The sequence below is a fragment of the Heterocephalus glaber genome, unplaced genomic scaffold (assembly GCF_053883595.1).
Source record: "Heterocephalus glaber isolate CG9 unplaced genomic scaffold, H.glaber_assembly_v1.0 deba00000621, whole genome shotgun sequence".
Taxonomy (NCBI): Eukaryota; Metazoa; Chordata; class Mammalia; order Rodentia; family Bathyergidae; genus Heterocephalus; species Heterocephalus glaber.
This window is the reverse complement of record NW_028258153.1, coordinates 32583187-32591112: the sequence shown is the minus strand read 5'-3', so window position 1 is coordinate 32591112 and position 7926 is coordinate 32583187. Positions and strand designations below refer to the sequence as shown.

At 42.5% G+C, this 7926-nt stretch overlaps 1 pseudogene; it reads left to right on the top strand.

Annotated features, from left to right (window-relative positions):
* Positions 1-5868: 5868 nt before the first annotated feature.
* Positions 5869-6918, top strand: LOC101717312 (RNA-binding protein 3 pseudogene; annotated as a pseudogene).
* Positions 6919-7926: the final 1008 nt, after the last annotated feature.

The following is a 7926-nucleotide window of genomic DNA, read 5'->3' as shown; positions in this document are numbered from 1 at the left end:
GGGGGATAAACACTTCAATTGCATAGGTTTTATTTTTAATTTTTATTTTTTATTTTGAATAACATTTGCACTTGTTCCAATGGTATTTTCTTCTCCTCTTTTGGGGGAAGAGTAAACAGCAATAAAATTGACAGTAGCTTTTGTGGTACAATCCTAGAAAAAATGGTTAGAAAAGCAACATCTTTGCAAGAATCATTTTGCTTTATGAGGAAGAAAATTAGATAAGGACATAATTCAAGCAGGTATTTGATGAGCTGAAAGGTGTTTCAGCCACCTCAGCAGCACAACTACATTCCTTATCCTGTACTGAATCACCTGAGAGTAACCAAGACTAGCATCTGAGCTTACCCCTGGTCACGAAGCCACCAGGACAGGGGTTGTCCCCAAGGAGAGAGTTGGTTTTGGGATGCAAGGGAGTTGAAAGTTTCCAAAGAAAGCTGCAACAGCATCCCGTCACAGCTGTCCTTCTTGCAACAGAGTAATCTGGGTCTCTGTCTCAGGAAGTCAAAGAACAAAGTTGAGAACTAAGGAGGTAGACAGGTGGAATGTTTACTATGAAGAGAAAAATAGCACCCAGAAGTCTAGAGAATACCTGGGGTTTTCAAATCAAAAAATGACCAGGATTTAGCCTACTCTGAGTCAAGTTAAGCTCAGCCTATAGGACTAAAACAAGCTTAGTTACACTAAAAATAGGCTATGAAGAGTTGAGGCATGTAACAAGCATATGTTTGCGGTAATTCTTGGCCTCTGTCAAGTGGTACATAAAAAATAAAATAAAATAAGGAAAAAACCGTGTTCTTGGTAGAAGCAGTTGTCTACCCATCACCTTGCTGTTATCTCAGTTGTTGCAACCTAATTGTCCTTCCAGTTCTTATTAACTCAACCTCAGCCTTCTGTTTATTTGACCAAGGCCTGGCCACCCTGACTCGGCCTTAGACCCAGTCCTTCCCAGGATGCCTGCTCTCTCATGCCTCTCTTGTCTGACTGTACTACTCCTGCAGTGGGGCCTTAGCACTCCTTCCTCACCAGTGACTTCCTTCCCTGTGCCTCTGGGCTGGCCCCAGGCAGGCTTTGACCGGGAGCATGCAGAAGTGACTCAGTGTGCCTCCAAGACAGGCTATTGGAGACCGGTGGTGCCTGCTTCCTCCTGCCACTTCCTGTCCTGTGTTGACTTCTCCCTGGTAGGAGCACAGCATTAGGTGTCAGATAAGAGACCCAGCTTCCCTTAGAGACTTCATAGAGCCAAAGAAACATCCAGCCAGCCTCTGCCAGCCTCAGCCCTTCGGCCCAAGGTCAGGTACATGTGAGAGCTGTGGTAGATGTGTCTGCTACAGGGGTCTTGGCCCAGGCCATCTGCCCACTGGTTCCATGTGGTGAAGATCTACCCAGATGAACTGGCCCCAACTCCTGGCCCTTAGAATTTTTCACAAATGAAATAGTGATTTTCATCTCCATCCTCAAAGTCTCTGAGTGGCTGGATGAGTCAGGGCTCCCAGCATCTTGGCAGTGAATAACAGCAGGGAATTCAGCACAGCATAAGCTGAAGCATGAATATTCAGGCCACTGTGTAACACAAGTGCTTCACTAGTTATCACAGCCCCTCACTCCTGTGAGTCCTGGGAAGAATGGCAGCAGCATAGGGCCTTAGCCACAGAGGCTGGTTCTCAAAGAGGCAGAGATACTGCACATTGAGCCAAAACCTGAGGTTAGGGCTGCCATTAGGTGCAAATTGGACTCCCCTGAGTGGAAGGAAAGGTGCTCAGAGAAGTCTCAAGGGAGCTGAGTGTGTCTCCGCAGCTGAATTGCAGATTTGTTTGAAGGTGAAATCTGATGCCCGAAACAATTCAGTATGCTACATGTTTCCACCAAAGTACCTCCATCAGAACCCGTTCCCACACTCAGCTCCAGTATGTCTCTGAATCCAGTGGGGTGGCATCACCCCTAGGTTCCAGTGAAGAGGCCAGAAGAGGTGTGAATAAACACAGGGAATGAGAGTAGTGCTTGTGAGTGGTACAAACAGCGCACAAGAGGCCACCTAGACCCAGGCTTTATGTGAGAAAAGGCTGGATATATTCTGTCTGGGTGCAGATAGGGCTGAGATTCTGAATGATTTCAGCAGCTGGCTGGGAGAGAAACTAAGTTTTTATAGGTTTGGGGGATGAGGTTATAATCCTAAGGAATCTGGAGTGGAATGCTTATGATTGAGGGTCCAAGGATGTTAAGCACAGGAGTGCATATAACGTTGGACTCTTTAGCACCAAGGTGATTATATATTCCATCCTGAATTTTCTTTAGGGCCATCAGTTCTGTTTACTGAGAGTGGCATGGTCCTTTCATTGTTTGTTGAGTGCTGAATGTTTGTTCAGATCGTCTTACTTGGGTCAGGCATGATACTGGGCATCCACAGAAGAACCATAACAGCCCAGCGGTGGAGCACAGAATGCAGAGGAGAGTACTGATGGAGAAATGGCAAAGGAAGCTTCAGTCCCAAGAAAACCACAGCCAGACTGCCAGCTGTGGTTGGAGTGGGATGGGGAGAGGAGGTCCAGCCCTGGAAAAAACTGCTTTGCCCTGTAAAATAGAGAATGGGTTCAACAGGTACAGTCAGGAAAGACAAATGGGCTCAAAGCCAAGCAGTGTGGAAGATCTGTGTGTGAAGAGTTGACTCCCAGCTCCTAGTTCATACACAGAGCTGCAGAGAATCCAGCCAGGCCAAGTGTGTGTGTAGCTGGTAGGCGTGCCTGGGAACTGGGTTCCTCAAGCTGGTATGAGGGGCAACTAGTATCAGCCAGTTCTCTGCCCACTCCTGCTGAAGAGCAATCTAAAGTAGCAGCTTTTGACCAGATTCCAGGTCTTCATTCAGTCTTTAGAGTCAGTCTCACGATTTCCTTTTGTTAGGAAGCTAAAGACCTCTATACAGAAAACTACAGCACTCTGAAAAAAGAGATTGAAGAGGATATAAGAAAGTGGAAAGACATCCCTTGCTCCTGGGTAGGAAAAACCAATATTGTGAAAATGGCCATACTTCCAAAATTGCTATATAGATTTAATACAATGCTGATTGAAATTCCAAAAATATATTTCACAGAACCAGAGAAAACAATCCAAAACTTCATTTGGAACCAGAAGAGACCTAGAATAGCAAACACAATACTGAGCAACAGAGAAATGGCAAGGGGTATCACAATCCCCAACTTGAAACTATACTACAAAGTACTGTGATAAAAACAGCATGGTACTGGCAAACAAATAGACCCGAGGATCAGAGGAATAGATTAGAAGATGCAGGGCTGGGATTTAGCTCAGTGGTTCCAGTGCCTGCCTGGAAAACACAAGGTCCCGAGTTCGATCCCAGGTACCAAAAAAAAAAAAAAAAAAAAGAAGATGCAGAAACAACTCCAGACATACTCAGTCCTTTGACAAAGGAACCAGCTACCTTCACTGGAGGAAAGATAGCCTATTTAATAAACGGTGTTGGAAAAATTGGATTTCAACCTGCCAAAGATTAAAACTAGACCCATACCTATCACCATGCACTGAACTAAGATCGAAGTGGACTAAAGATCTAAATATTAAAACAGAAACCCTAAACTTGCTGGAAGATAAGTTAGATAGAACTCTTGAAGACATTGGCGTAGAAAAAGACTTTAGGAACAAAACCTCAGTAGCACAAGAACTAGCACAAAGAATCAACAACTGGGATCTCATCTTATTAAAAAGCTTCTGCACTGCAAGAGAAACCACCAACACAGCTAAGAGACAACTTACAATGTGGGAAAAAAATTTTAGCAGCTGTTCCACAAAGGACTACTATCTAGAATACATAAAGAACTGAAAAAAATCAGACACCCCAAAATCAAAGACCCAATCCAAAAATGGACATCTGAAATGAACAGACATTTCTCAGACAAAGAAGTAAAAGCAGCAAATAAACATATGAAAAAAATGTTCAACATCACTGGTCATTCGAGAGATGCAGATGAAAACGACACTGAGAATCCACCTCACCCCACAAAGAATGACTGCTATCAAGAAATCAACCAATAACAAATGCTGGTGGGGGTGTGGGGAGAAAGGAACCCTTCTCCATTGTTGGTAGAAGTGCAGATTGGTGCAAATCACTGTGGAAATCAATATGGAGATACCTCAAAGAACTAGGACTAGAGGTCCCATTTGACCCAGCTATTCCCCTGCTGGGTATCTTCCCAAAAGAATTAAAAGAATCATACCACAGTGATATATGTGCACCCATGTTTATAGCGGCACAGTTTGTAATAGCTAAAGCTTGGAAACAGCCCAAGTGCCCATTAACTGGAAACTGGATAAAGAAGATGTGGGTTTTTTTTTTATAAAATGGAGTACTACTCAGTCATAAAGAATGAGAAATTAGAGACATTTATAGCTAAATGGATGGATATTGAGGCCATACCCTTAAGTGAAATAAATAGGATGCACATGTGTAAGTACCAAATAGTTTCTCTGGTGTGAGAAATTGAAAGTGAAATTAAAGATCAAAATGATTAAAATGAATAATTGATAATTTGAAATAGGAAGAAAAGGTCCAAAGAGGTAGGGGAAGTGGGAGGGAAGGGGGAAAGGAAAAATTATGAGAAAAGGAAAAAATGGAAACAAAGTCTTTGTAAATAGGGAAGGGTGGAGGGGGTGAAGGGAGGACAGGGAATGGGGAAAAATAAGAACCAAGATGCATCATGTACAGGTACAAATACCCAATGATACTTGTAAATGTATTGTATACCTAAAATGTACCAATAAAAGAATTTAAGCAAAACAACAACAACAACAACATTCTTTTGTTTTTGTCATCATTGAGATGGGATCTCACTGTTGCCCAGGCATGCCTTGATTTCCTGACCCAAGTGATCCTCCTGTCTCAGCCTTCTGAGCAGCTGGGGCTGCAGATGTGCACCACCTCACCTAGCCAGTCCCCCTATTCATACAAATAGACAACTGAGGGCCACAGATTTAGCTCAGTGGCACCACACCTGCCTCGCAAGCACAAGGTTCTGAGTTCAATCCCCCACACCAAAAAAAAAAAAAAAAAAAAAAAACCACAAAAGAAGTTTGCAATACATTAGAAAAAATCTGTAGCATGAGAGAAAATGAACAGGTTTCTAAAAAGAAAGTGAAAAACACAGAAATGCACCCCTGGAGAAAACAAAGAATTCAGAGGTGACAAAACCATAAAACAAAAAAAAAATGAAGGAATTAAACTTTTATCAATTTCCTCAGAGAGATTTTAGAAAATAGTGCATCCGCTGAACAACCTGGCACAAGGGACAATGAGCCATGGGAGAATAACCACAGCAAAAGCCTCTGGAAGGGAAAGTGAGGTTTTAAAAGCTAGAAAGGACAACTCTGGATGGACAGAAGTTTAGGAAAACTCAGAGAAGGCAAAAACAGTAAGTGATACAGATAACAAATCAGAAAGTACATCACCATCCTAAAAGGAATCCAGAAAGAGAAAAGAAAGAGAGAGGAAAGAGGACATTACAAAAAGGGTAGAAATGATCAAATACTTAATGAGCTTTTCCAAGAGCTGAGGAAAGGCCATCTGAGACTGCAGAAGGCATTGAGAGTATCAGTTACTATGCACACTTTGAAGAGCATCTTGTCAAATTCAGGCTGCTGACCGTTCCTATGTACAATAGGGTCCCCTTGATTATGATATGCTGATGCACTGGACTAATTTTTAATGATGAAAGGGGATTCCAGTATTGTGTCCATATCTTTAGAATTTCTGTCCTTTTGCTATCCTAGCCAAACACCAAGCAGTAGACAGCAACACATTAAAAAATATACAGCAGCCCTGTTCTTCGTGTTCCTCGGAGCTTGCCGTCTCTGCGGCCTTATTATTTTCTAATTCCCAGGACTCGAATTCATTGCCATGTCTTCTGAAGAGGGGAAGCTCTTCGTCGGCGGGCTCAACTTCACCACCGGTGAGCAGGCGCTGGAAGAGCACTTCAGCAGCTGCGGGCCTCTTTCTGAGGTGGCTGCTGTCAAGGACCGGGAAACTCGGCGATCCCGGGCTTTTGGCTTCATCGCCTCCACCAATCCAGAGCATGCCTCAGATGCCACGAGAGCCATGAATGGAGAGTCCCTGGGTGGTCGCCGAATCCGTGTGGACCGTGCAGGCAAAGCTGCCCGGGGCACCAGAGGAGGGGGTGCCTTTGGGGCCCATGGTCGTGGTCGCAGCTACTCTAGAGGTGCTGGGGACCAGGGCTATGGGAGTGGCAGGTATGACGATCCACCTGGAAGGTATGGATATGGATGTGGGCGATCCAGAGACTATAGTGGCAGCCAGGGTGGTTATGACCGCTATTCAGGAGGGAACTACAGAGACAATTATGACAGCTGAGGAGCATGTACACATGACATACACAAGGAATAACACTTCTGGCCCAGGATCGTCCTTCCACATTGCTGTATAAAGATTTTTGGAGCTGCGCTAAAACTTCTGTTTTAGTATATTACCTATTTTTGAATTGAGCTCCCAAGGTACCTTGTTAAAGACCTTTTAGAAAGCTCGATGTATTTAATTTTCCCCCCATTTAAAGACAAATTTCTGGGACATTTGTAGAGTATGGGGATTTTTTTTCTTTATTAAGTTTTTAGTTTGGACTCTCAGGATTATTGTTTCTGGCGAAAAAAAAATTTGGCCAGACTGATTTTTTTTTAATTAACATGTATCTAGGGTCATTTTTAAAACTTGTACAAAATTTTTATGATTAGAAAATTTTTGAATGTACCTGTAAGCAGTCTGCATCAAAAATGATTGCCTAGAGCTGTTTTTTATTCAAGATCCACCATCATGAAAAGAGCTTCTTGAAAATGTTTGTGAATGTCATTTTTTTTTTAATACTGGAAGAAAAAATATTCTGTGTCTCATGTAGTGTTTAGGATGACCTTCAGAGCTGATTAAAAAGATGAAACCTGAACACACACACACACACACACACACATACACACACACACAAATATACAGCAAAAATCTGTGGTAATTTCTTCTAAATTTTGATATTGTAATTTAAAAAAATGTATAATTGATATTGTGTAATAGGAAGAAAAGGTCTAAAGGAGCAGGGGAAGTGGGAGGGGTAGGGGAAAGGAAAAAAGGCAAAAGAAAAAATATGAGAAAAGGAAAAAAATGGAAACGAAGTCTTTGCAAATAGGGAAGGGTGGAGGGGGTGAAGAGAGGGCAGGGGAATGGGAAAAAAATAAGAACCAAGATACATCATGTAAAGGTACAAGATCCCAATGATGAATGTAACTATATTTTATACTTAAAATGTACCGATAAACTTAATGGATAAAAAGAAAAGTGAAAAAAGAAATATAGAGCAAACAGGCATGCTAGTGCACATCTGTAATCCCAGCACCCTAGGAGGCTGAGGCTGGAGGGTGGTAACTTTGAGCCCAGCCTGAGCAACTTAGTGAGACTCTGTCTCAAAGAAAAAAAATTTAAAGTGCTGAGAATGTGCTCAGTGCAAAGGCGCTGGATTTAATCCTCAAGCCTTGAAGGCAGGGAGAAAGGGGGGGGGGGGAGAGGGACCGTGGGCTGGGGGCATTGTTTAGTGTTGAGTACTTGCTTTTCATGTGCAAAACCCTGGGCTTGTTCTCCAGCACCAAAACAAAAACAAAGCACAATACAGTGCCTATATATTTAGTTTTCCTGGCACACATCTCCTTAAAAAAAAATCTTTCACATTGAGGCCATAATCTTAAGTGAAATAAATAGGATACACATGTATAAATATCAAAATGTATTACTGATCATGTGAAATAGGGAGAAAAGGTCCAGAGGAGTAGGGGAAGTGCGAGGAGTAGGAGAAAGCAAAGAAGGGGAAAAAAAAAATATGAGAAAAGGAAAAAAATGGAAACAATGTCATTGTAAATAGGGAAGAGTGG